General features: G+C 43.0%; 2 long non-coding RNA genes across 7 annotated transcripts in view; one reads left to right on the top strand and one right to left on the bottom strand.

Annotated features, from left to right (window-relative positions):
- LOC106036620 (uncharacterized) overlaps positions 1 to 26,655 on the bottom strand; it is a 214,954-nt gene that overhangs the window by 102,187 nt on the left and 86,112 nt on the right. For 2 of the 6 annotated variants that reach the window (XR_010830012.1, XR_010830014.1), the window contains exons 1-3: positions 17,452 to 17,816; positions 16,193 to 16,241; positions 14,827 to 14,875 (exon numbers count right to left, since the gene is read on the bottom strand). The exons of 2 other annotated variants lie outside the window; for them this stretch is intronic. This is a non-coding gene — a long non-coding RNA (uncharacterized lncRNA). Of the gene's footprint in view, positions 1 to 14,826; positions 14,876 to 16,192; positions 16,242 to 17,451; positions 17,817 to 26,655 lie in introns of those variants that run through there. 2 more of the 6 variants (XR_010830015.1, XR_010830013.1) reach the window with 2 other exon arrangements.
- LOC125182449 (uncharacterized) overlaps positions 20,988 to 26,655 on the top strand; it is an 8,464-nt gene continuing 2,796 nt past the window's right edge. Inside the window, exons 1-2 of the long non-coding RNA XR_007162240.2 lie at positions 20,988 to 21,387; positions 22,070 to 22,165. This is a non-coding gene — a long non-coding RNA (uncharacterized lncRNA). The remainder of the gene's footprint in view (positions 21,388 to 22,069; positions 22,166 to 26,655) is intronic.

Genomic DNA, 26,655 nt, shown 5'->3' with positions numbered 1-26,655 from the left:
CAATGTTACGTGCTTAATGCTAGCTAAGATGAGACTGTGATTTCTATTGCATTACCCTCTGTTGCAAAGGACATCGGGGTACTGTTTGGGAAGTTCATGGTGCAAACAACAGAAACCAAAGCAAAGAGTTTGTTATCCACGGTGGAAGAGGGAAGAAAGTATGAGCTCGCTCCAGACCTTGCTGCCTTTGCCACAGAGGGGTCAGTGGCACAAGCAAGGAGCAGCTGCCTTTTGAGGAGCCCTGCGGAAAAATACAATTTCTTCCAGGAAACCACAAGAAATGGCGAGGCCGGGCAGGTCAGCGCCCTTGCAAGATGCTGTGTGTGCTCGTGCAAACCCAGGCGCACAGATCTGACTCCTTCTCTTTACCCGTTCACAGCTATCATACTCTCCTGGCATCCCTTGTGCAAAAAAATACTGAAAAGAAACTCCAGAGTCCCTGCCCTGACATACAGGTCGTGCCAATTTATAGAGTCAATCAAGACGGCAAGAATTAGGGAGTTCAGTGATAGCACTCCTTCTGACAACCCCATCTTGCCAGCACACTTCTCTGTCAAAACAGTGGCACTGCGCATTACTGAACAAACTGCAAACTTCATGCTTTAACAGACATGGGTACAGCAGCTTGATCAGGGTCCAGTGTATCATAAGCTCCGTAACTCTGAACTCTGCCTTTGGTGCATTTTAATTCTCAACTCTAATGCTGCTCCTCAGTAATTCCTGGTTTTCTTTTTTCTCTCTTTTTTTTTTTTTAACATCAAAATGTCCTTGTTTCTGAGAAGGAGATGCAAGAAAGAAATTAAGAAGTACAGTGAGTGATTTCACATTGAAATAAAAGAGGTACTGTACTTCAAGAAGTTATAGGCACCTGCAAACAGGAGTTTATAATGAAAATGCCTTTTCAACCATAACTATAGAGTCGCATTAGCAATGCTATAACACAATAAACTATTCTATTAAATCTAAAGAGTTAGATTTAATAAGACAGTGGCTATATATTAAATAAATGCCAAATTATTATTAAAAATCTTTTTACTGAGGTTTAACAACTCTAATACTTGCTGCTTTATTACACTGGAATAAAATGCATGTATGAGAATGTGTATTTAAGCTATTGCATAAAGCACACCCAAAGAAACCCTTACAAATGGGCTATTAAATTTTGGAAGGAGCCCAGCCTTTGAAAGGTGCAGTTCACACCTTTGGGTTAACAAGAATGAGTCAGTGGAGTCGCTTAATCAGTAATTGCCATGTGCACCCACTAACAGTGACCGCTGGGCAGCCCCGCTTCGCTCAGCAGCACCCAACCTCCCCAGGCTGCAGCGTCAGGTTGGCCTGCGTGAGCTTTCATCTCCCTTAGCACATCTCTCTGCTCACTGGGATTTTCAAGGAACGTGCAATTTTCACTACTTAAAAATCACGTCCTTTTGGGCTGTGGTATGGAGAAAGGTGAGTTGGTGTACAACAGACATTCAAAAGGTAGGGGCTTCCTGGGAAGGAAGAAAGGGGACAAAAAGACGCTTGTAGAGGTATGCAGAAATGTTAGGAGCTCACCTGAAGCCATTAGGAAGTCAATACCTTAGGTGACAAAAATTAGATGCTGCTACTATACAAAAAGCCTTGAGGTCATATGAGGCTGCCTTTTTTTTTTTCTTTTAAGTTTGTAAATTCAAGTTTAATCAAGGTGTCCGAGAAAAGAGATTAACCTTAAACTCTATTTCTGGCCAACAAGAGATGGAGGAAATGTTGCAGTAGGCAAGCAAAAATGCATTGTTGACAAATGACTCCATTTATAGTCCAGATTTCGGACACCTTGTCCTTAGTCACCAGTGACATCTAATTTGTCCCTAAAAAAACTAGCCCTTACATCTTTGTTACTTTAGGCTTTAGGTTAAGACGTGTGGATGTCCCTCATAAATCTGATCTCCTACAGGGCCTGTCTCTTTCCAGTAGCTTCCCAGTTGAGGAAAAAAAAAAAACAACAACAACAAAAAAAAACCAACACCACTACCCTTTCTTTTCCTTCCACTTTCAAAGACTTCATCAGGAATAAATAAATTGTCCTAAATTTAGACATGTTAATCCCACAGCGTTTGTGTGAAATAGGTTAGCCACACTGAGAACAAAGGGGGGGGGGGGTTGTTGCAGAAAGCTATAAAAAGCAAATGAAGGAGAGAAAAAAAATATTTCTACTGTACTTCACTGGCCAGAATCACTGTGGGTATATACCATACAGGGACATCCGTCAGCACTAATCAATACATGTGGTGTTAGTCATGGATGATAAATTTGAAAGGGATTATAACTGTAAACAGTGATCAATAGAGACTTGCTGGAGGAGACAGAGAGGAAAAAACAACCTTAAAATGTTACACGGTTAATAAAGTAAGGGGTCAGTCTTAAACAAAACTCCAGTGAGACACACTTATTTCAGAGCTATTTCTACAAGAAGGGGGAAGGAGGGAAAAAAGCCTTACCGATTTTCATAAAGCAATTGCTACTAAAAGGGCACATTATTAATTTACGGCATATTTGCTGATCCCTCCGTTTCGAAGTCACATCCTCCATTAATGTTTGGTTGGAGATGTTTTGCTGGATATAAGCTGGCATCTCCGAGACCCCCAGAGAGAAGCTTGCTTTCCTCCTCACTCTGCCCCCCCGATTCCCCCTCCTTTCCTTACAACCGACTTCACTATGGGCACATGAGTGATCAGAGCATTCACAACGGTGACATTCCCCTCCGCAAACAAATTCATCCAGGGCTTCAAGTAAAAAATGCAGAGAGCCTCTGCTGCTCACCCACAGATGAATGGAACTATCCGTCTTGTCACCAGGGGTCGTAGCAAGAGGTTACTGCGAGTATATACCTTGGCTTCTGTGCTGACGTTTGCAAGCAGCTCTCTTGCAAAAAATAAAATAAAATAAAATAAAAAATCCTGCCATATCAAGCACTTATCCAGTCCCTCTAGAACCCTTCTCAGATCATGTCTTTCCACACCTTTGGAGTCACAGCTCCAGGCTTGACATATATATTTTTTTTCTGCTGACCTTTTAGCGTCCTTTCTGCCACAGTGTGTAAACCATAAGCTGATATATGAAGGCAATTTTTAGTGGTGCCACTTGTATCTGAGTGATTGCACACGCTTTACGTTTCTGGCCTGCCACCCTTCCACCTTTTGAAGATCTCTCTATTTCTTTTAAAGGAACTGCAACAGAGGTGAAAGGAAGTTTAACTGCTTCAAGACTTTGATGGCCCAAGAGCACCTGTTTTGGGTTTTTGAGAAGATACGCTGCAGATTGTCTGACCAGTGCTTATGCTTAAACATTAAATCTTTCTTTTCTTGTACATAGACCTGCAGGGGTTGAAGGAGGGGAGGGGAAGGGCTGTGTAAAGCATTTCCCAAAATTTAAGCTGGCAGAGATCAGTGATCACAGCAGGGCAGCTTTGCAAATATGTTGCTGGTAAGCTCCAAAGATCTGGAGCTGCAGCTGTGGGGACTGCGACTGACAGGGCACGGGCCTCGCTGAAGGCTCCATGCTGGAGCAGGGGGACACTCCCTGTGAAGATTTGCAGCACACGGCTTCGCAGAGCAATTTTTTCTTGTCTCGGTGCCGCTCCCCACCCTGCTCACACCACTAGCAGTGAATCACAGCAGAACACAAGAACAAGACAGCACCAACCCTTCCTTACACATCTTGCAGCACACCAAAATGGTAAACTGCCACATGACCACACAAGGGACAGACACACACGGGAGAATTATAATGTTGCAACGGTGCCTTCCTAACTCACTAGATGAATAGAAAAGCAATAGAAATGGAATAGCAAGCCAAAGAGGTCCATCACAAAGCCAAGATGACCTCCTGCAGGACCACAGCTACCTCTCCCCACCCGTCAGATGGAAGACAGGCACTGTCTTTCAAATGCAGAACCTCAAAACCACAGCATCCTACAACAGGCTCATCGTCTCTAGTAAAGGGACAGATGCAAAGTCCTCATCACCAGCTACAGCTGCATTGGTGGAGGAGTCACCTGCAGTTACTGAACTCAAGAGACCCCAAATCAAGAGGAAAAGTTCATTCTTATCCTTGCATCTCTTGTACAAGAAATGGATACCTGCTTGGGGAGTCTAAGGAATAGTCAGGAAAATGAGGGACACTTTGGGGAGAGGAGAAAAGGATGGTGCCATCAAAGGGATATTGAGAGTTAGGGAGGGGAACACAAAGGAAATGGAGTAGAGAAACTAGAAACTGAGTTAATAAGAGATGGAGGAGACTCCACAGGGTTAAAATAAATTAAAAAAAAAAAAGTTGAAAATTGTCATGAGGGAGCACTACCAATAGAGCAAACCTGGAGCCTCAACCAGAACACCCAGACATGCAGCATCTATAAAGAAGAGAGTATTTGGTACAGGATAAAGGTACAGAGTTACTGCCAAAAATCTATTACTTTTTAGCAGCAGAAGCAGGGGACCACATGGCTGCCTCCAAGTTGGGGATGGGAGGTTTCCAACCAAGCGAGTCGCTGCGTAGTTGCCATGGGCACAATTTGTGCTCAAGCTGTGCACAGAGGCCAGGATTTGGCTTGGAGCCCCTGGGTTAAACATTACCTTTACAAGACAAAAGGGTGCCTTTTCTGGACAGGGGGATGATAGGACAAAATTCTGAGGGACCGTGTGATGGGTCGCCATGAGAGACACCCTCGAGTACACCCATGGCACCTCACGTATGTTACATATGCTATAACAAGCAGCAAGGAGGGGAAGACAAACCACCAGACAGAGAACGGGCAGAAAACTCTGACTGTCCTCCTTGGGTCTGATCCAAAGCATGCTTTCATCACACAGTCATTGATTTAAGAGTCGGACTGAGCCCCTTCTTCCAATGGGAGCTGGATTCCCAGCCGCCTTTTTTTTTTTTTTGAATCCTGGCCTTGGCATAAAGGGAGCATAAATAATCTTCATTTCAAAGAGCACCGCAATTGTCCTGTATTTTAATGCCGGGGTGCTAAGAGTAGCTTCTCCTGTGTTTCATGGGGCACCAGCACCCACCTTTCCCCCAGAGGCTTTCTGCCCCCTCCAATGTGTCTCCTAACGCAGACTGGGTTAGCAAAGGGGAAAAGCCCTAGGGACAGGCAGGCATAAAGCTGCTGCTTCTGTGCAAGGTTGTAGACTCGCACTAGTGGTCTAGTGACCCTGATGATATTGATGACAATTAGTAGACAGAGATTAAAATGGAAATGAGGGAAGGATTCGTCTGTCACTTTATCCATCAGCTGTAGCTTGCCCCAGGCAACAGACACACACTGGGCTTTTTGTTTTGTTGTTATTCCCTTGTTCAGCTCAGTTGGTTTCAGTGGTTCACTTAGCTGTTACTAAATTTTCCTTAAAATTGCTATTAAAGGTTTTTTTTTTGGTCAAATCTCCACCACTGACAACTCACAGCACTGAATGTGCAAACCATCTCTGGATGTTTCTGCTCTTGCTGCCTCACTGGCGCTGGGGGTGTTGAAGGGCTCTTCTTTCTTCTTCCTATTTCAGTAGCTTATGTTTCTTTTTTATTTTGATACTTAGGAAAGCAATTGGATTGCTAAGGCCAGAGCCTGAAGGTCTCCGTTTAACTACGGACCAGGTGCAGCAAAGGCAGTGGCAGCACAAAGTTAGTCTATGGCTGGGACATGCAGTCTGGATGTGAGGAGACTGGGAGCAGGAGCCGAGACCCCGTGTCCCCTCAGCAAAATCTGTCCCGTCTCCCCTTCTTCTCACTCCCTGCTCATCTGACAAGACTGTAAATTGCCATTTTCTGTATGGCCCCCTGAATTTTTCCTCAAATTCATTTCTAAATCTGATGATAGCGCACCTCTTGTGGGCCACAGGGATGTTTTGTTTAATCCTAAAATGTCACAGCTTTGGGGAGAAGTGAATTCTTGTGAAGCTGTTACAAAATTCTGGTTCACAACCACTAAACCACTTTGGTTCAGTATTCTACCCAAAAGGCTAGGGAAAAAAGAAAAAGAAAAAAAAAAAAACAACACTCCATTTGGGCTTGGTGCAGCATTCAAATGTGCTCCGGAAGCTGGTACATCTTCACGGCACCAACACTTCCCTCCCACTTTTGGTCCTCTCTGCCTGTGGCTCCCATCCCAGGATGCACCTTTGCTACTTTTATCACCACCACCTCACTCTGATATAGTGTATATCCCACACACTATAAATAACAAGCAATTACGCAGACAGCCACCCTCCCCCTGCAAAAGGAGCAGATTCGGTATTCATAAAGTATTGGAGAGCAGGCTCACATCTGCCACAGTCTTTTCATGGCTTCTGCTGTCACCAGCTCTGCTGATTTGCTCCCAGGGAGAACCTGGTTGTATGCACAGCAGGAGCTGGGGAGCTGAGCTCGGTTTCCCCTTACCACTGGGGCTGCCCACACTGCGCATCCCAAGGGACAGAGGCAAACAGACAGACAAGATGCCTCTGCTGCCAACGGGGCATGGGCATAGAGAGGGCTTCTTCCGCTTAGCACTGTCAGCAGCGATGAAGGGCTCACTCTAAGTTTAAAAACACCTGGTTTTGGCCCCAATTCTGCAACGAGACAGACACACAATGCAGCAGGTTTTCTGATGCACCATGAGGAAAGTAGGAATGATTTCTACCTCCATCCCCACATTTCCCAGTTGGGACTAAACCTGAACAACCTGATTTATTACACCTGCTTTTCACGTGGTTAGCTGCAAATGTTTCTCAGGTTTCTACTGCTGTTGATGGACTACTGACTAATCAAAAAGTCAGGAGTGCAAATTTGCAGCACTGGCTGCTAGCCAGTTTGCCCATAAAAGGTTTCCAAATGGTCACTGAGCCCTTAACCCTGATGAAAACAGCAACAAAGACTCTGCCCCAAGCTCCTGTTCCTGTCTTCCTCTCGCTTTGTTGCATGCAAACATCGTTGTTTTGTTTCATTTTGTTAAAATAATCAAAACACAGTTCCAGAACAGGCAGTGGAGAACCCTTTCTACTCATTAAAAGCTACACGTGGGTGTGAATTATTTTACATCCTCCTCAGAAATTACCAGACCACCTCAAAAAATGATTAGTTTTCACATAAGGCGCCAGATCCTCTGGTCCATTTAGGCTGCTTTATGCCACTTTGATGGCTCGGCTCAGCCCTAAATAAAACAGGCTTAATTATCCTTAGGATTTCTCCTGCCTTGGGAAATCTCCAGGTAATGTGGAAATGCCACAGGGACTCCTACACCACCACGGCTATTAGTGACAAAGCGCAGTGGTTGGGATATCCCCACGCCCCATTGATTTCCTGCTGCTGTGGCTGTGGGCATCTGGCACAGACGAGGGCCACCCTCGGGCTAATGCTACTTATGCCAAGGAAAGGCCTGGAAATGGGATGGCCTCAGGATTGCTGCATGAAAATAACCTCGCAAGTCCAAGTCTAAATCAAACACGGAATACATACGGTTTGGTTGGAGTGGCCTACCCCAGAACTCCCTGGCTAATGGGAGGAAAGGGGCTCATCTGTTCGGAAACTCCTCCCCTAGTTTTCCAAAGCCCTCACTCTTGCAGGAATGGGAGGGACGCAGAGATGTACGCAGCCTCTAAAGACTCATCTCTTCTCAGAAAACCAGCCTTGCCTGCCACAGCTGCCCCATACAGCCCCGTTCCAAAAGCATGCCAAGACCAGGGTGCTACTCTTACACGGAGGTTAATGGGAGGACTCCCCCGGCCCAGTGAGCTACTGGAGCAGGTAGGACCCCTTCAGAGAGAGTGGAGAACACTAGGGACTGTCAGGGCAAATTTCAGCTTGTCCAAAAGCAGGCACCTAAAGGAGACATGGGGAAACACCAATCAGAAGTGGGTGAGTAGCTGACAGGTTTACGTTGTAGGCACTGATGTCTCTTCATATGCTACTTCCTCATGGGTGTTTGAGACAGGACTTGTGCGTTTGAAGATCTGTGATATGCGTACATAGCAAAGACACAGAGAACATGGCGGCACTGAACACGGCGCGCAGGATGGGGCCACGATCCCCTCAGCAGAAACCTACAGCTTCTCCCCAGCACATACCCCAGGCAGTTCACCTTCATCGGGAAGCCAAAGCAGGGTTATTTGGGAGCTCACATTTCAGTTGCCTTTCTCTGCCTGTCTTCCTGAATCTGCAAACACCACTGCCTTAGAGCAGATCTGTGTCACATTCAGAAAGCCAGAATTTCTGCATCGTGCTTACAGGAAAGCTGAGATTTTGACAAAACTGATGGGCAAGCTCCCCTCACACTAGAGAAAGTTTCTTATGCACCACGGGCGAGTGGGCGAGGGAATTTGTTGAGACCTGTCGTAGCACCAACAAGAACTAAAAAATCTTGCAGCAGCTACTGCCATCTGAGCCTGTCAAATTCCACTGCAAACAATATGTCACTCTGCTGGGGAGGCGGCGAACAATCTGAGGGTGAGAAAAAGGGACGTCTGAAGTATCCAAAAAACTCACTCCAAAGGCTTTAAAAAAGAAGAGAACCCATCCGTGCACAGGCGCGCACACACACACACACAGTGCCTCTGGCCAACAGGCGTTAGCTTGGAAACTAAAGCTGCAGAGTTTCATCAGTTAGCTTTTAAAGTATTATCAAACCCCCTTGGTTTCATTTGAGCAGGATAATGTCAATATTGGCAACTCTTTCTTAAATTCATGACCAGAGAGCACAAATGCTGACAGAGTAGGCAGGCTGCACAGCTCCTACCTTTCTGCCAATGTCCAGGATAACAGGCTTTAAAAGGACCAAACCTGGTGGCAGTCTTTTTCTGTCCAGACACTGGTTAACTGGGCTCTGAATTGTACACAGGCAGAGATAACGTTATTTCCTTTGCACTGGTGAATGGCTCTCCAGGGGATTTGGAGTGTCTCAAAGCAGCCGAGAAGAGCAAGAAGGAATGGGAATGTCAGGGGCATTTTCCTCTTCTTTCAAACCCCCACACTCCCAGAACCACGCATGTTGTCTTCCACACTCCTTTGATGCCCCATCACACATTGTATTCTTGACAACCTAAAGCCCATGAGCAATAAACCTGCTCCTGTGGAGGTGTGCAGAATGATGCTGGGGATGTGCAGGAGAGCAGCGAAGTCCCCTTGCACTGGCCTCTCACGGAGGGATTATTAGCCAACATGACTTCCAAAGGGTCTTGCACTCTTCCCAGGCTGAGTGCTAATGGTTTTCCATTATCCGAGTTATAATATCCTAGTGCTTTTCACTACATCATAGCCCTGCAAAAGCTATCATGGTAAAGGATATGTTTGGGAACATATTCCCAAACAACACAAAGCTGACAGCTCCCATCTGCATTAGGATTTGGCCTTTCCAGCAAAGGAGAATCCACGGGTAATCAAAAACACCTTTTGACTATTTAAGAGCTATATAAATAAATATATATATATATAACTATATAAGACTGGGGAGAGGGTGATATCCCTCCCAGGATATCTGTTAACCTTTTCTCTAGGAAGGAAGAGGCAAGCAACACAATCATATGACAGTGGTGCCAAAGTGAGTGAGAAATATCCTGGAAAATACACATTGAATTAAAACCTGAAAGCCTAAGAAGAAAACAGAAAATTAGAAACCTGTGGCCATTGAAAAACAGAAGAGAAACAAAACAGATCAACAACTCACAGAGCAAAACAGCATACAAATTGGAACAATCAATATGAATAACAAGAAAACCAAAGCTACGGATCAGAACCTAAAGCACACTTGCTAAGTCTAAAATAACCACATTTCTTTCTGAATGCAGGGCCAAAGCTGCTTCTTAAGGACAAATCATTGATGCTAATTACCTGTACAGGTTTAGAAGGCAAAAGCAGAACCTCAAGCTCTTTCTTTTAAGGGAGAAGGAGAGAAGGAAAAAAAAACATCTTTTCTCTGGTGTGCTACAGAGAGGGCCCCCCCCCACCCCCTGCCCAGCAATTGTCTCATAACCCCAAATAGAGCCAAAAGACTTCCCAGCTCCCCAGTGAAATAAACAAGTTGCAGTACTGACTTATCAAAATTAACTAATGTAAAAATTACACATTTGAAAATACTAAGAAACCTCATAAAAACACTCAGCTGACAAAACAAACATTTGCCATGGACATTTTATGCCTGAGCAGATGAGGTCTTCCTTGCCCGTAACAAGATTCCCAATTTCTCAGACTAGCACAAAACCTTCTTTGCCACCTATATTTTAGTCGTGGGAGCTCCTCTCCTCCCTTGTCAGGCACCATCTCACAGCCCCGTGGAGTCTTGTTAACTTTCTACCTTTTGTGCTTCTCGCTGTTTAAAGACTACTAAAACTGCACGCAAGAACGAATTGAAGGGAAAGTTGTCAAGGCCAATTGGTCTAAAGTTGGACCTATCAACGGGGATTTGCTTTAGGAACAAACACAAGCAATAGCCTCTTGCCCCTTTTCTCTGACTGTCTGCAAAGAAAGGGGAATCTCTGAAAACGATCTAAACCCTGTTTCCCCAAGAACACCTACATTGAACCTTCAATTTAATAACCTCCAAATGATTATATTTTTCCTTGTTTCATATAAATCTAATTTGTCCATATATTTTAGGTTTCCACAAGTTGATTTAGGAATGGTTTAAAAGAAATCCTCTGCCATTTCAGAGGGCTGGATATTTTAATTCTGAAATATACTCAGCAGCAGCACGGGTCCAAATGCATGTATCACTTTGAAAGAGAAAGGAACACATGTTCCTGTCCAGGAGAGGTGTGTACCTGGCTTCACAGCATCCAGGTGCAGCACCCGGAGAATAAAACAGAATGGCCCCTCACCAGCAGTGTGCACGCCCCCCGCTGCAGCAGGAACTCCCTTAGCAAAGAGATTATTGGTCACTCCTCGTGCTGCTGAACCTAACCCTAGAGGCTTTGCCTGCAGGCATCGCTGAGGCAAAGATGAAAAAAAAATACAGGTAGGGACCGAAAAAAAAAAAAAAAAGAAGAAGAAAAAGAAGGATGAAAAGGAAAGTAAACCAAAAAAAAAAAAAAGTAAGAAGTGAATATACAGAAAAAAGTGTAGGATACCTGGAGGCTGGCCACGTCTCCCCAGGGCCAGCTATGCTCAGGAGGCCACTGCATGCCAGACTATCTAAGCTGAAGGTCAGCAATTTTCATGTCACCCTGCCAAGAGCTTCCTTAGTGTTTGTCTGATCCATACCATCTCAAAGCTTATAACAAGCCTGTTCCAAAAGGCAGAGCTCAGCACTAGAACAATGCAAGCCTGAGTTCATCGTTGGTGGATGGGGCCCCTACGGTCCTTCAGGCAACGCCAGGGCCAGTATTTGACCATTGGTACGCACACAAACAGCCAATTTTCGGAGAGTTAGCAGGTTTAATGATCACATTGAAGAAAGCACAATTAGAGCTCACTTGGCCCTTTGTAATGCACTTATTACCGGTATCACCGCTGAATGGCTCATCGCCAGCCTCATCCCTACCACGGCTGTTGTAGCTGGCGACGGGTCCCTTTACCACCTGAACAGCGCTCTTGGGAAGTTATCGTGCTGGGCTAACTGGGAGAACGGTACCTCAGGCACAGACGCAAAATCATTTTTTTTCTCAGTATTCATGCCGTGAACAACTTTGTAACAGCCACTTCAGTTTGACACCGCTAGCTCCACACCTCCTCCTGCCTCAGAAGCTGTAAGCGGGTATTTCAGAGGATATGTTGCAGGTTCCAGCACTTCCAGATAAAAAAATCTTGGTGAGTCACATGCCTGATCCTACTGATTATTTTGTCTCTGGTTTGGCCACAGGACAAGGTTTTGGGAGCCTCAGATGTGCCCCCTAAGACATGTCCATTTGTTAGTTTTTTCTGTGATGGTCTCATGGCTCGAATCCCTGGATCTTTTTAATCAGTCTGATGTGATTTACCCATCTCTGTAGGGGACAGGTTGGCAAAAAGCAGCTCCCCTTAACCTGTCAGTCAGTTGCCAGGCAAACTGCTGAGCAGGCAAAAAGAAACAGCAAACAGTAATTTCAGAGCGAGTTTGGAGAATGCATCTGAGAAATGTCCATTTTCAGAGGACATCAAGGTGATTCTGGCTGGCAGTGCAAGCATGGCTCTGAGCTGCAGTGGGTCAGCTCTAGTTTCTCATCTTCTAAAAAGACTTCTTATGAATGACGTGCAAGCTGTGATGAAGCTAAAAAAACAGAACTGTGATTTGGAAGTGCAATCACAGATACACCAAAGAATGAAGTATAGTGGCTTTGAACATCTTCCTCAGGAAGTACAGCTTCTCCCTGTAGCAAAGAAGGAGAACAGCCACAGAGGGACTAGACAGGGCAAGAGGCTGGGAAAATACTTAATCATTGATCTGGAAGTTTATGTGAAGGACTAAGAGAAGAGTGTACGGACAGACACACATCCTTGTAGGCAAGCTGCAGAAAATACAACTCCAAGAGGTAGTCGGTAAAATTGATCAGGAAAGACTGCATATGTATTATCTTATAATGCTCCTCCTGTCCTATGAATAGAAAAAGTCAGAAAATTCTACATATGTAATCACTGCCTAGGTAGATGGTGTGAGGGTTTTGGTTGTAGTTCAAAATCACGTTGGTGAGAACAAAATTACAAAAGCACCCACATATACAAAGGGATGAAATGATTTAATTGCCTGTACACTTCTGCTAGAAGTCGGATAATAAACGAGAGGAATTAGAATTGCTGATTTATGAGCATAAATTTGACTTGGTTGATATTACTGGGAAAACTCACATGAGCAGAATGTAAAAATGAATGGCAACAGCCCGTCTCAGAGAGATGAAGTGGACAAAAAAGAAAGGGTGTGGTACACCGTCCAAAACCCTCAGCACCTTTGCAAGTCTGTGCAAATCAGAACTAAAAGATTTCAACCACACACAGATCTATGCTGTTACAAATAAACTAAAAGGTGGTGAGCTATTTGGAGCCTGCTACACATCACCATATCACTGTTAAAAAAAAAAAAAAAAAAAAAAGGATGACCAGCTTCTTTAAAGACTTATTTATCATGTGTTGGTGAAAAAAAAAGCTGTGTTAACATATGGGACTTCAATCTGAATGGCATATGCTGGTGTTCTCAGGCTACCAGTCTAAAAAGTCCTCAGAATTTCAGAAATTACAGGCAGCCAATTTCCTAACTCAAACCAGCTTGGGGTAGACTGCCTAATGACAGATACAGAGGAACTGATCCCAGATGTAAAAATTAATGGTTTCTTGAATGCCAGTGATCATGACTTGATTATATTTGTTGTCAACATATAGAATCAAGTCCAAAGTAATGTGTGTGTTTGTGAGTTCCAGTATGCACATTCACACATATAACTGCTGTTTAAAAAATTCATTTTCATGGTAATCAGAAAAGTCTTAAGAATACGTTCCTAGATTTCAAAGGCCACAATTCTGCAACCAAGAAAGAAACTGACAGTATTTAAAAATTACTATCAGTGGAAAAGTAGAAATAGAAGGAAAACACATTTATTTCAACACAAAGAACAAATGATATAAAGGAAAACTGATAATAACAATTATAAACCAAAAGCTGATAATTGTAGAAAATTGACAAAGAGAGCCAGAAAGGGAAAAAAAAAAAGGAAAAAAAAAAGATAAACCAATGAGGAAAAGATATCTGAGACTTTAAAAGTGTATTGAAAACAAAAATGTTGTCATCTGTTGCTGGATAAAAATAGTAGAAATGCAATAATAATGAGGAAAACATGTAAGGATTCAATGAATACCTGTCTTCGTATTTGGGAAATAGATTTTCTGTGCATATTCTCTAAAAATAACGAAACACACTCAGCAATGAGTCAAACGAGTTTTAAAACAACAGCTAAAAAGAGAGAGATTTTGAAGTAAGTCAGCTGGAAGATGCATATCAAGAGTTTTCAAAGAGCAGGCAGGGAAGCTCTCCACCCCACGGGGACTTGATGGGACTTATACTACCAGGGAAGAAGCTACAGAGGACCAAAGCCAAGTAACATTTCTCCAAAATGTAGAACAAGCAGATGGGGTCCTCCAGGTACTCCAGATTGTCAGTCTGATTTGGGGTAAGGTAATGGGACAGTTAATCCAAGAATTATGTACTACAATACAAAAGGAGCAAATACAAATGGCTTCCAGCCATGCAGATTTACAGGAAATAGATTTCACTAGTTGTTTTTTGTTTGTTTGTTTGGTTGGTTTTGTTTTGTTTTTAAACAGAGATCACAGAACTGGTTGATAAGGGTGATGATGTTGGTACGCTGCACTTAAATTTTTGTAAGGTATGTGATCAGCTTCTACATATCATCTTGACTTGGTAGGTAGAATGATACAAACGAAACAAGGCATTCATTAAAACGGATTAAAAAATGGCACCTTAGGTTTAAAAATGTAACTATGAATAGAAGTCTGGAAATTGAGTAGGAATAGTTTTAACTGGGCCAGTAATATCAGTCCTTAGTCCCATTCAATTTAACATTCTAAATCAATGATAGGAACAACAACAACAAAAAAGAATAAAATCATTATTAATAAAATCTGCAGGTGATGGGGAGACTGCAAGAGAGCTACATCAAAGAGCACACAAAGCACACTGAACCATTTGGCAAAACGTAAAAGAAACAATATGCACTTTGACAAAATGCCATCATCTAGCCAGCAACAAAGACCACCCCTCCCCCTGGGCAATGCCAAAATGACGGTTATTATCAACTGCTCATAAAATCTCAGTGCAGCCTGGTAGCTGCAAAGCCTGGTGCAGACCTTGGATAAACAGAGAGGAGTTTCAAGAAGGAGTAAGAGAGGTTATCCTACCTGTGCCTTTGGCGAAGGTGCAACAGCTGTGGGAATATGCAAGACATCCCTGGGGGCATAAATTCAAGCAGGAAATTGGTTAATTGTAAAGGATTCAGAGAAGAGGAACAAGAATGGTGAAAGCATTAGGGAACATGCCTTATCCCGAACAAGTCACAGATCTCTGTTCCTACAGTGTATCAAGGCAAAGGTGAAGGAGCATCATGTTCACAGTTTATGGTGCTGCAGGTCACAACAATAAATACTGTGGGGCACTTCCATCTGGGAGACAAAGTTGTCAGGACACCCAATTCTGGGGCTGAAGCCAGAAAAAGTGCAAATTTAACAGAGTTAACTTATTGTTGCAGCTATTTATCAATGGAATTGTAGTGCATTTTCCAGCAGAGGAAGATCTCAAAAACTGCAACTGTTTTTGAACTTCTGAAAAGTACAAGGTACTTGAAATGGCATAAATGCACTCAAATGCTTCACAGCCTTTGGGGTGGGAGAAGGGTTGGAAGTAAGAAAAGACTTCTGACATGTCTCTGTGTGTTTCCACAGTCAATGATTCATGTCTCCTAACTTTTTTTTTCTGGAGCCTTCCCCATGTTTCACACACAAGATTTGCCAGAATATTTAACTCTTCCCTCTCTGTTTTACTTACCAACTTCTTCTCATCTAAAAGCCGCAAAACATATTTATTTGATTGCTGCCATGTAGATTACCATTTATTTCACATGCCTGCAGCACTAATTTTCAGACACAGATTTCACTTATTTCTGTTCTGCAGAATAAATGGTGAGAAATGGCTAATTTGCTACATCACAACATTTTAGGAAGTGAAGATGACTGAAAAAAACCCACCAGCTGTCTGGAAAGGTAGGATATAAACCCAGTCCTCTAATTATTAAGAGGCATGTTTAAACACATTGGGAGGAAGTACCTTACTGCTTAAAGTTAAGTACATGCATAGATTTTAGCAAGATGAGGTAGCAAGATGAGTTTTTTGTTGTTTTTTTTTAACCACTGCTAATTACAAAAATCCACTATTTCTCAAATCAATACAAAAAAAAATTAATAACTACTTTGCATACACGTAATTAAAGAGCCTTTTGCAGCTATCTTCCACAAAACAGAAAATAATTTGTTTTCCCCATTTCCCCATGTTCCACTGATATTTTGTGCCAGACTGAAACTGTCAGAATTTGTCAATTACCAACTGTAGATGCTACCTGTTTCCAAGTTAGGCATTACATGGGACAACCAGTGGTATGAGGCCTACTGCATTCAGCCCCTAAGTGAGGAACCAATTTGGCATTTTGGAGAAGTGATTTCATATATTGCCTTCTGGTAGCAAGTGGGACCGCAGGCAAGGAAACATACTTACAGGGAATTCTGCATGACACCAAAACCGGGACAGTTGAGAAGAGCTTCCTCTGTGGGGAAGGAAAACCAGCAGCACAAAAGTGTCACTTGAAGCTTCAACAAGTTTCTACCAGCAGAACTTGTTCGCATACTGACACGCAGATGCTAACAGACATAAATCAATATACCTCCAAATGAATCTCTGAACACACTTGCTTTTTAAGGATAGGGTGTCCCTGTGACAGCAGCCATCCACTGCTCCCCTACCCTAATAACTGTATAATGAAAATAAATCTGAGGAAGTACTACGGATGCCCTTTTTCCCTGCATTGTTACACTGAGCTGGAGTAATGCCAGGCTTTTTGTTGTTGTTGTTCTAAAAAGGTTTTGCTCTGCAACCAATTTTGTTTCGTTAAAACAAACAGAGAGGCACTTGCTATTGATCTCCCTATTAAATAGTTCTGGTAAACATTTTGACTAGCTCTGCAAACTTAATGCAGATGTTAGTCTGCACAGATCACTACCAACAGCTGATACGGGGAGTTAATGCATGTCCATAGCAGGGAAAGACAGCAGTACAGCACTCAAAAGAGAGGGAGCTGCAAAAATAAACAGCTTTCTGGCAGGTAAGCACTGGCCTGTGCAAATATAATACCTATGCTCTAAAGCGTGTGTGTGTGTGTTTGCGCGCCTTCTTATGGCGAAATTTCCACTTTTACCTGTAGCTGCTGCATGGAGATGCATTAAGCAGAAGAAAGCCCCCAGCATGTGTTCGCCTACGACTAGCCTGATGAAAGGAGCTCTATACAGGGGACTAAATGCAGTGGGGCTCTGTTCCACAGAAATTCAATTTCTGAAGGTGCCAGAAGCAGAGAATCTATAGGACTCTACTCTTCAGCAACAAAAGAGGCCAAATTGCATTCACGAGATAAAATGATTTTAAAAAGTCTCTTTCTGTTTGCTCCCGAAGATCTTGCACACCCGGTCTCAGCCCTACACTGGACAGGCCACCACAGCAAGTGAACCTGCCCCTCTTGTCACCCCAATGTCCCCTCAACCCAGGTGACATTATGAGAGCTAAAACTCTGGCGAGAATGGTGGCAACAAAAAAAGCTGAATTTGTAAATCCCCAGTGGGGTGCAAGGTCGGGACCCGGCCGGTTCACACCACCAGCTCAGGGCTACAAGGTTAGAAAGTTTGTCTGGCACTGCAAAACGCTTCTGGGTGTTTTAAGAAGTTTACGACACAGTTTTGTGGAAGTGTTTTTATTTTTAAGCTTACCTTCTTCAGAAGGTGTTACCTGAGGAAGAAGCTTCCCTTTACCACCAGCACCTCTCCGGAGCAGGGCAGCAACGTGGCACCTGAGCTGAGGCGAGCAGCCCCTGAGGGCTCCTAAAAGCCGCCTTCTTTTTCTCCTAAAAGCCACTTCTTTTTCCCTTCTAAAAGCCACCTTTTCCTGGCCCTGTATCACTCACAAAATAACTGGGACAAACAAACTCCTGCCCATCAGGATTTTGCTGCTTCATGGCTGTGCCGCATGCAGGTGTCCAGGTATCGGCCGCGGGGCTCTGTGAGGAGAGGCCCCGGCCGGTTCCAGAAGGTTCCGGCGGCCCCCTCACAGGGCACAACCTGGCCCCTCAGCGCAGGGAGCAAAGTGGCGCCTGGCAGCACCATTTTGAGTGCCAGCATACGGCTGATAACCAGAGGTTAGGGTCAGCAAGCTAAGGCAGTGGTGTCATGGACAGGTGAATGGATTTTGAAAGAGCTTCTGCAGCAGAAGACTGGAAATAACAGCCAGGACACTGGGGACTCTGTGAGAGCCTGAGGACACACTGCCTATCCCCACCGAGTTTAATCTCACAGAGGCAGGATAAGACCATTCGGCTCCCCACAGTCCTCCTGCCTCTGAGGGGTATCAGCATCTCCAGGGTCCAGATATTACCTGCTGGTATGTTTGGACCAGAATTTGGGAAAGGAAAATACAGCCTACCATACCTTTTTGGGAAGGGTGCCAAGCCCTAGCCGAAAGCACCTGACCCTGGTTTCTGTGAGCTAATCAGACACACACGCACACGCCAAGAAATTTGAATGGAGAATAATAAATAGAAAATGATGAAAAGTAAACACTTGAAAATAACCTTCCAGGTGCATGTTCTTGCTAACATTCATAAAACTTTCCGGACATCCAAATATTTGTGCAAATAACCAAAGATTGTCTCAAATAGCAAAGCTGGTTAAAATAGGCTTGCAAAGAACTGAAGAGCAAAGTCCTACTCCTTCATGAATATATTTATGCATTTGTTTATTGCTTTTCAGCCATCTTTAGACCCTACCCTGCAGGGGAGAGCCTATATACGTTATGCCTATGGGCCTCATAATGCTTCCAGTGGGGATGGAAAAACTTCAAAAAAGTTTGGCATTCAGATCCAGTTTCTCTGCTTATCTGCTGCAAATCCAAACTCTCCCAACATATCAAAAATGTTGAACCGGGCAGGAAACCACATGAGAACAGGTTTTCCTACAGGATTTCTGGCATTTCTACATTAGATTCCAGATGGAAACACCCATAAGAACAGCTTCTATCCTGGTATTTTTGGCACATTCAGTTCCAATCCTATCCGGAAACCTGAATTGGGAAGGCAAAGAAAAAAAGAAAAAAAAAAACCCACCAACCATTTGCCCCAGTATTTCAGAACCTGAAGAGAGGTTTCTCATTTGAGCTGCTTTTAATATTAGGAAGCAGGAGACAATGTTCTCAGGCTTGTCTTCAGTGGTTCATGTGGTTCATAAGCATGGATGCTGCCCCAGAAGGAGGTTTGGGCTCCACCCATCTCTCTACTTCCCTCCCGTCTATGCTCAAAGGAGTATGTCAGATAACAAAAATAAATAAATAAATAAATAAAGGTATTCATTGAATGCCTTTGAAATAAAGGATTTTAAAGGGGTTATCCATGGCTACAACTGAAGTAAAGCCTTCTGCCTGTCAAGAGTAGATTTCTCTAAAAGGTGAATGAATACAGCACATTTCCTGCAGTCCGTTTTTGTTCATGTATAGTTTTGCCGCTCTCTCTAGATTGGCAGCTGCTTCCAAAGAGAATAACTTTAGCATAACGACTTTAAGCAGAACCTCTCAAAAATGATATTCAGCCCCGCTCAGCAATTTTTGTTTTCAAGGGGTTATTTAATATCTGCCTTTTCTTTATCTCTTTATTTTCATTGAAAGCATATGTATTTTGTTCACTGTCTGATTCTTTCTTTCTGACCCCCCAGCTTTGCCCCTTGCTTTTTGCACACTGGAAGAAAACAGGAACTACATTAGAGACAGTGACATCAATTGGTTCATTAGCAGCCCACCTCGATATCCTAACCCTTCTGTGCTTTAAGACGAACATTACATAAATCTACAGCAAAAGAAATGAAGAAAAAAAACCTGCTGCTTTGACTCAAATAGCCCGTTTCAAGCTTCATCCAGAGGTCTAAAAAATCCAAAATGATCCAAAATCTCTCTTCTTAAAACCCCATGGATACATCCTCACATCTGCTAAATTCTGCCACATTTGTACTTTACTCCATGAGTAACTCTATTGCAGAAGGTAGGACTCTTCAATAAGGAATAAGGAAAGTGCACCAGGCCCTCCCTTTCTGGTCCCCAGTCACTGACTGATGTAAGCTGCAAATGGCAGCTTTGACACTCTCTTGAAGTCCAGAGGATTTTCTTGTGTTTATATTTTTAAACTTTTTTTCTCTTGAAGAAATGCTGCCGCATCTACTCACATGTACATCAGTTCCCTCTACTGGCAGCATTAATTAAGTTATTCTTTTAATTCACCAGGTAGATCTGGGTTTTGGAAGAGAAGCTGTGCTCTGCTTGGTGGGAATTTGTGGGGCCATACCTACAGGATGTTTTGATCTTGTACGTTGTAGCAGAAACATGAGTGCACTAGATCTTTCTAACGTAATAGTTCTCTCTAGTTTTCTAAAACTCACTTTAACTGCTATGGTCCAGGACAGATACTTAATATTATCTTACTATATTTTTTGTCCTTAACTCTGGCAGTGAGTTGGAAACTGAAGCGGCTCAGGCAAACGCATTGCATTAACCCTTAAGCTCTCTGTTTTTAGTCTGGGGCAAGCATACAGCCTCACCTCAACCAGAACACCTCCTCCTGAGGGGCAGGATGGGCCCCCTGGGCTCCTTCTTCTACTTCGTGTAACCAAACTCCACTCTGAAGTGATGCTGTTTCAAAACATACTTAAAATTGTTTCAATATTCTTCTATCTTTTCCTTCTTTTTTTCTCTAGATAAAGTAGATTGATTTTGTCCTGCCACAGGTAATGTTTTCTTCCTCCTGTGATACCATGCCAGAGGAAGAAGTCATTCGCTATATTTGGGTGCTTGAGGAAAACACGGAATGAAAGACAACCACTCGCCATTTAAAAAAGAAAACACAACAGAAACAACTGCCTCAAAGAGAACAAGATAAAAGTTTTCCCCTTTGGATCTGAGCCATCAGTATTTAGCAAAAACAGCAAGAAAAGTCTTTCCATTTTCTAAAGCAAATGGCAAGTAGTACTATTTCATAGTTCTCTGCAGTTTCTCCAGTAGTTTCAGTAGCATTCTCTCAGATTTAAAACCATTACTTAAAATCTCCACTTTGGACCAAGCCAAATAAACCTGCAAAGGTATAGTCATCAACAAAACCATTCCTGGAAATTGAGCTTTTATAGTATAAGTGGAAAAACAATGTGAAAATTGGTAGGAAAAATAAGAACAGCACATATAAAGGAGTTTGCATGTGCAAATGTAGGTGCATAAAATCAAAAACACATTCAGAACCTCAGTTTAAATGTGCCTTTCACTTCTAAGTGGTACAGATAAGATGACCTCAATGCAAGTGTGTCCTTGGAATTTTCAAAAACTGTCATTATTGGGGATTTTCTTTTCTTTCCTTTTTTTTTTCCCTTTTTTTTTCCTTTTTTTTTTTCTTTTTTTAATCTAGGTCATATTTCTGAAAGAGATTGTACAAAAATGTTGTATTTGACCCTGGTGTTCTAATTAAATGTATTACAGGACCTGCAGACATATTAGGAGAGAAAAAACATTCTTGCTCTTGCTGCTGCATGAGTTCCTGTTTGAGGAATAAAATTGTTTATTTCTGTTTCTTCCGGGAGTTTTACAGACTGATCAAGTGTCAAGACATGATAGTTGACTCAAAGGTAACATACATATTGCCTTATAATATCTTTAGGACCTGAATCAAATCTTGAGATACTTTGAAACTATGGGAGAATAATGAAAATACATTTTTTCCTTTGTATTATCTTTTCTAACGGGGAGCTTTACATTTCCTTTCTAGCAACTGTGATGTACATTGTACTATCAAGGCATTTTTAGGGACCATTTACCTGAATACAATTTGTGTGTAAGGTGTCTGAGAGCCAACCTGGATTTATGCTTCCTGGTCCTTGTAATAAGTGAATAGATTTCCTTTTTTTTTTTCCCCATCAAAATAAATGTCAGAAAGTTTTTTGATTGTTCAATAGGGGAGAAAAGCATCCTTTTTCAAATGAAAGGAATTGCTATGGGCTAGATTTTGGTGATGCTGGAAGCCCTGTCAAGCCCCGCTGCTCCAGAAGCAATGCATGCAAGGGCACACGCACCCACAGGGTCCCTCCAGACATCTGTGTCCCCAGGGCTGCTGCTTGGTTTTGGTGTGCACCTTCCCCACAGCACTGACACTGTATGGGGGAAGGTCCTCAAGGCGATGGAGATGTCTGAAAAGCATGTTGGGACCCTGCTGCAAAAGCAGGTTTTTAGGAAAAATGTTCGTGACTTTAAGAAGTATATATATGGCTTTTGTAATTTGCCTAAATTGTAATTTCCCTTGGAATTTCTTAGATACTGAAAATCCTAATGCAGTCCAGCTCTTCCAAAGCGGTGTGGTGTGATTTTTGAACATACACACAGGTCTCTATGGATTCCCATACAACCCAGGTATGCAAAATAAATAACCCAAACTCAGACTATCTCGGGAATTACGAGGTTTGTTCTTATACACATAGGTACCTTCCCCCACCCTGCCCCCCAACAAATTTCTGAAAAATTCTTCTAAGAAAAAAACAACCATTTTACATAACCAACTTCCCAAATTATGATACAAATTCCTGCTTCCTGCCTTCTTTCCATGGTGCGTGGCTGAGGCGATGTCTAACATGTGTCTACCTGAGGCAATATCTTTTTGATATCATGCAGTGGAAATGGCAGAATCTGGCTCTTTAGTGACCATGACATCCAAAAATTGGATGCAGGAATTCACCTTTGTTTCTCAGGTTACATGAATATTCTGTGAGTATCGATTGTTCAGTTCTTCCAGTGGAAGATGAATGTGATCAGCATCAATAATCAGAAAAAAATATCATCTATATACCTCTCATATGCAGATGGTGGCTGTTCAATACCAGGCGGCAGTACAGCTTCCTGGTGTGACAGGAAAATATCTGCAGCAATTGAGGATTAACAGAGGCTATTGCTACATTGGTGTTTTGTTTGTAATAGTTTCCATTCTATCAGAAATAACTGGTTGCACATTTCTGTGTGCGACATTAAAATTCACCATTGAAATCTCACTCAGTAATAATAAAGCCCCTGCAAGAGTCTCTACAAACACACTAGACTCCAAATTAAAGAGCAAGTGTATTGTTAGGGTTTGCATGGATCTTTTTTGAATTAGTGCTAGGTGAACAATAAATAAAATTCCAGGAGAAGTTCCCCAAGCTGATATGCATTCAAGGTATTATCTTTGCTCTGTACTGTATGCGCTTCTGGGTGAAAAAATTCTAATTGCACTTCCATTCAAAAATCAACCGTGGGAATAAGGAATCATGCTCATTTTATGCACAGCAGCCTGAAGGCCTTATCCTTAAAACAAATTACAGCGCCTCCTATGCAACTCACACTCTGAAGCTAATTCTCACCCTAAAGCAAAACTCCAAAATTAAACTTTAATCTGTGATCTAAACAATTTTGTGTTTGTGATCAATCTTAGTGTGGTGGATTCTAATATATACATGCATGCCTGTGTGTGCAAGCGTGTATGTGTGCACGCACACACATATATAGAAGTATAAAATGCCAAGGTAATTGTTATACCGATGAAGACAGAGCATTAAATACTCCGCTCAGTAAGACCAAGATAAAATACATACTGCAAAGGCAGGGAATAAAGCTGTTAAGCACACACTACTATATGTAACAGAGTCCTGGACTTGTAACCACCAAAAGCTAAAATTCCACCACATGTATCATATTTACTGCATTCTGCCAAAGAAATAGGCAGGCTGCCACGCCATTAAAGCAATTACTCTTACCCTCTCGGATATGTAGAAATTAGGTTCTGCTCCTTGAAATCATATGCTGAGGGAAGGAGGGAACAAGGAAGCGGGGGTACGAGGAGGAGAGATGGAAACGCCTCAATTCCTCCCCAAAAGGAAAACCACCGCCTCGGCACAGAAAGGCTTTGGGCCAGCAAGAGTTAAAGGAGTTGGAAGTGTACGGTCTGTCTCTCCCCAACTTGGTGCAGTGACTCTGCATCCTGCAGGAACCTGTTCAGATGCTCTGATAAGTCAGACAGAATTCATGGGAGATTACCACACAGCTCCTGCCAAGCTGTGCTGCAGCGCGGGTAATAGATATGCTCCAGTACTAAATCCTAAAAGGCCCTGCTACATCTGTCAAGCATGCCCTGGAAAAGCACCCTCAGTTCAGATGTTATCACTGCTCTGCCTGCATCAGAAGATTTAGTGTCCACCCTGGAGGTTGCTTTTGCCGCACAGTTTTCAGGGGCAAAACAACAAGGAAGAAAGATGAGAGAAAAAAGGCAAATTATTCTTGCTTAAAGCAAAAGGAATAAAGTGATGTGCTTGCAGACTAGTTCAGCTTCTCACCCTGCATCCAGAAGGTCCCAAATCCCACATTAAGATGGTACTGATGTTCTAAGCTGATTAGCTCGGACGTGTTCGGCTCCCTGGACTGTGACACCATGAAGATGTTCTTCTGTAGAGCGACTCTTTCCCAAGGAAAGCTGAACAACAAACCCAGTGGGGGTCATGGGTGGTGGATAGAAGATGCCTGCCTTTGATAATTAACTTTAAAACTGGTTCTAGAAAAGCTGCTCTGACATAAAACAAACTTTTCAGAGCTCTGCTTATAAAACAATCGCTGCTCCTCCTGTTAACTATGTAAGCCGAGATTTGGTCAAAAATGGTTCTGATGTTATTTAACTTTTTACGCAAAACTAAGAATATGCATAAAAGATAAATATATGCTTATATAATACATATAAACAAATAGACACCCCAGAAAACAACAGCCTTGGGAACAGCTACTTTCTTAACGTACTCAAAGCCATACATTTTAACCATCTGTCTCTTTATTCAAATCTGCAGGAAATATCAAAGTACAGAAGCAGCTCCTTTCTCACTAGGTGCACTTTCAGAGTTCAAGGGAGAAAGGCTGCAATTTCCTGACCCAGCATATTGCATTTTAAACTTCTGTTTCCTGAAGCTGATGTTAAGGATAGATAAGTTCCAGCTATCGGGATGCCAACAGGAAGAGCCACTGGCTGTCGAGTTTGCAGCTCCATACATACGGTGGTAGAGGCTGGGTCTGGATGGGCGAGCGGGTGGGCACAGGGAGCACCCACGTGCTTGCTTGTGTGGGACACGAGCTGTGAGCTCGGCTGTGCTATGGGGACCATGGCAGAAGCCTGGAGTTAACCTCAGTGTGGTGTAAGACAGTGCTACAGGCAGCTAAGGAAGGGCTGCAGAGAAGGTTATTTACATTCCTGTTATTTACACAGAATGGATCCCAAAATCTAACCAACACAGAGGTCCTACAGAACATTGTAAGCTCTTTGTCCAGAAGAGCATACAGAAGTACTGTCTATACACACCATGATCTCCTAAGCATTAGTAGGACCTAGAGACCGTGTGTGTTTTCTCACTTACGGTACAAAGTGGCAGGTGTGAGAAAACCAGAAAACCGCAGTGATCCCACGGGAAGATGGGTGCTCACATACGTGCAGAGCTCGCTCCCGGGCCGAGAGCACCCCACTGCACCAGCACTCCCAGCCTTTCGACAACTGAGTCCTGAGACCAGGAAGCCCACCACCGCCCAGCCCAGCTGCTCAGAGAAATCACAGTCTCCTTGGGACCATATGCAAGACCTTCAGTGCCCTAAATCTTTATAGGAATCTAGTTTTCCTCTCTCTCTTTCTCCTCTGCGTTTGCAGCTATCCAGTAGCTGAAAGGATTAGGTCCCTAAGGAAAAATGGTCAGAAAGGTGAGGCTCGAGTGCAATAAAGCAGTTAAGAGGAAGGATTTGGGATGGATGATACGAATGCGTGGTTGGGGAAGGAGCCCTAAGCTTCAGGGTAGCTGTTGAAGAAGACAAAAGGGGAATCCCAAAGCATCTCCATCTGGCAGAGCAACGAGCAGCTGCGGACAAAGCATGGGCAGCCCTAAAGGTGTGCAGAGGAGCGTGGTCTGTCTGCTCACTGCTGCAGCAAAAAAAAAAAAAAAGCACGGGCAAGCTCTATCCCCAAAACAATAGTTTTTTAGTAAATAAAGAGACACTTCTGAAAAAACTGCACTCCTTGCTACTTGCTCATCTATCACAGTATTTGGAAACTTGTTAAAATCCGTTAAAGACATGTCACAGTGTAAAGTTGCCAGCACCAAGCACCAGGGCCATAACCTGCATGAGCAGCATTGGTGCAATGTCCGAAATACTTAGCTCACGTGAAGCCCAGCCCAGCTGGTCTGGCTGCGCTACTGGCATCAGCCTGCAGCTTCTCATCATGGGCTCTGCTTGTCCAGAGAAGGGACTTCTGTCCTGGCTGCTGCCAAAGCCTGCACAGTTCACAAGCCCTGAATTTACATTAAAAAAAAAAATCACAACAACAAAAAAATCTTATAACAGGTACCTTGTGTGGGCCCTGTCTAGCCAGGTTCCTCCAACAAACATGCAAGAGGGATGCGGGCTGAGCTGCATTGGCCGATGCCCTCCAGGTAGCAGAATTACACCCTTCAGATGGAAACGCTGCTCTGCAGAAATGATGCGTCTCTGTACAATAGGCTTGCATGTATATATTTCTCCCTGTACTCCAGTAAATATACAGATAAGAGGTGTTTATGTGCCAAATAAACTTGAATGCTGGATATTCACCAAAATCTTGAAAAATAGCTTTATTCTGCTGAGGATATGGCATTTATAATGGGAGGATGGTCCTAATTTTAATTATGGTTTGCAGTGATTCCAAATTATTTTTAATGCAAAACTGAAGATATATAAGATAATTTTATGTTGGCAAAAATGATTTTCTCATTAAGGCATCAACCACAGGCTTAATATGCATTTCACTGAGAGAAGTCACTGCCAAAGCATCTTTCCCTGCAAAATCAGGTATTTCATGAGCAAGACGTTTT

Source organism: Anser cygnoides, chromosome 3 (genome assembly GCF_040182565.1).
Source record: "Anser cygnoides isolate HZ-2024a breed goose chromosome 3, Taihu_goose_T2T_genome, whole genome shotgun sequence".
Taxonomy (NCBI): domain Eukaryota; kingdom Metazoa; phylum Chordata; class Aves; order Anseriformes; family Anatidae; genus Anser; species Anser cygnoides.
The sequence above is the reverse complement of the archived record's forward strand: the minus strand, read 5'-3'. Positions and strand labels throughout refer to the sequence as shown.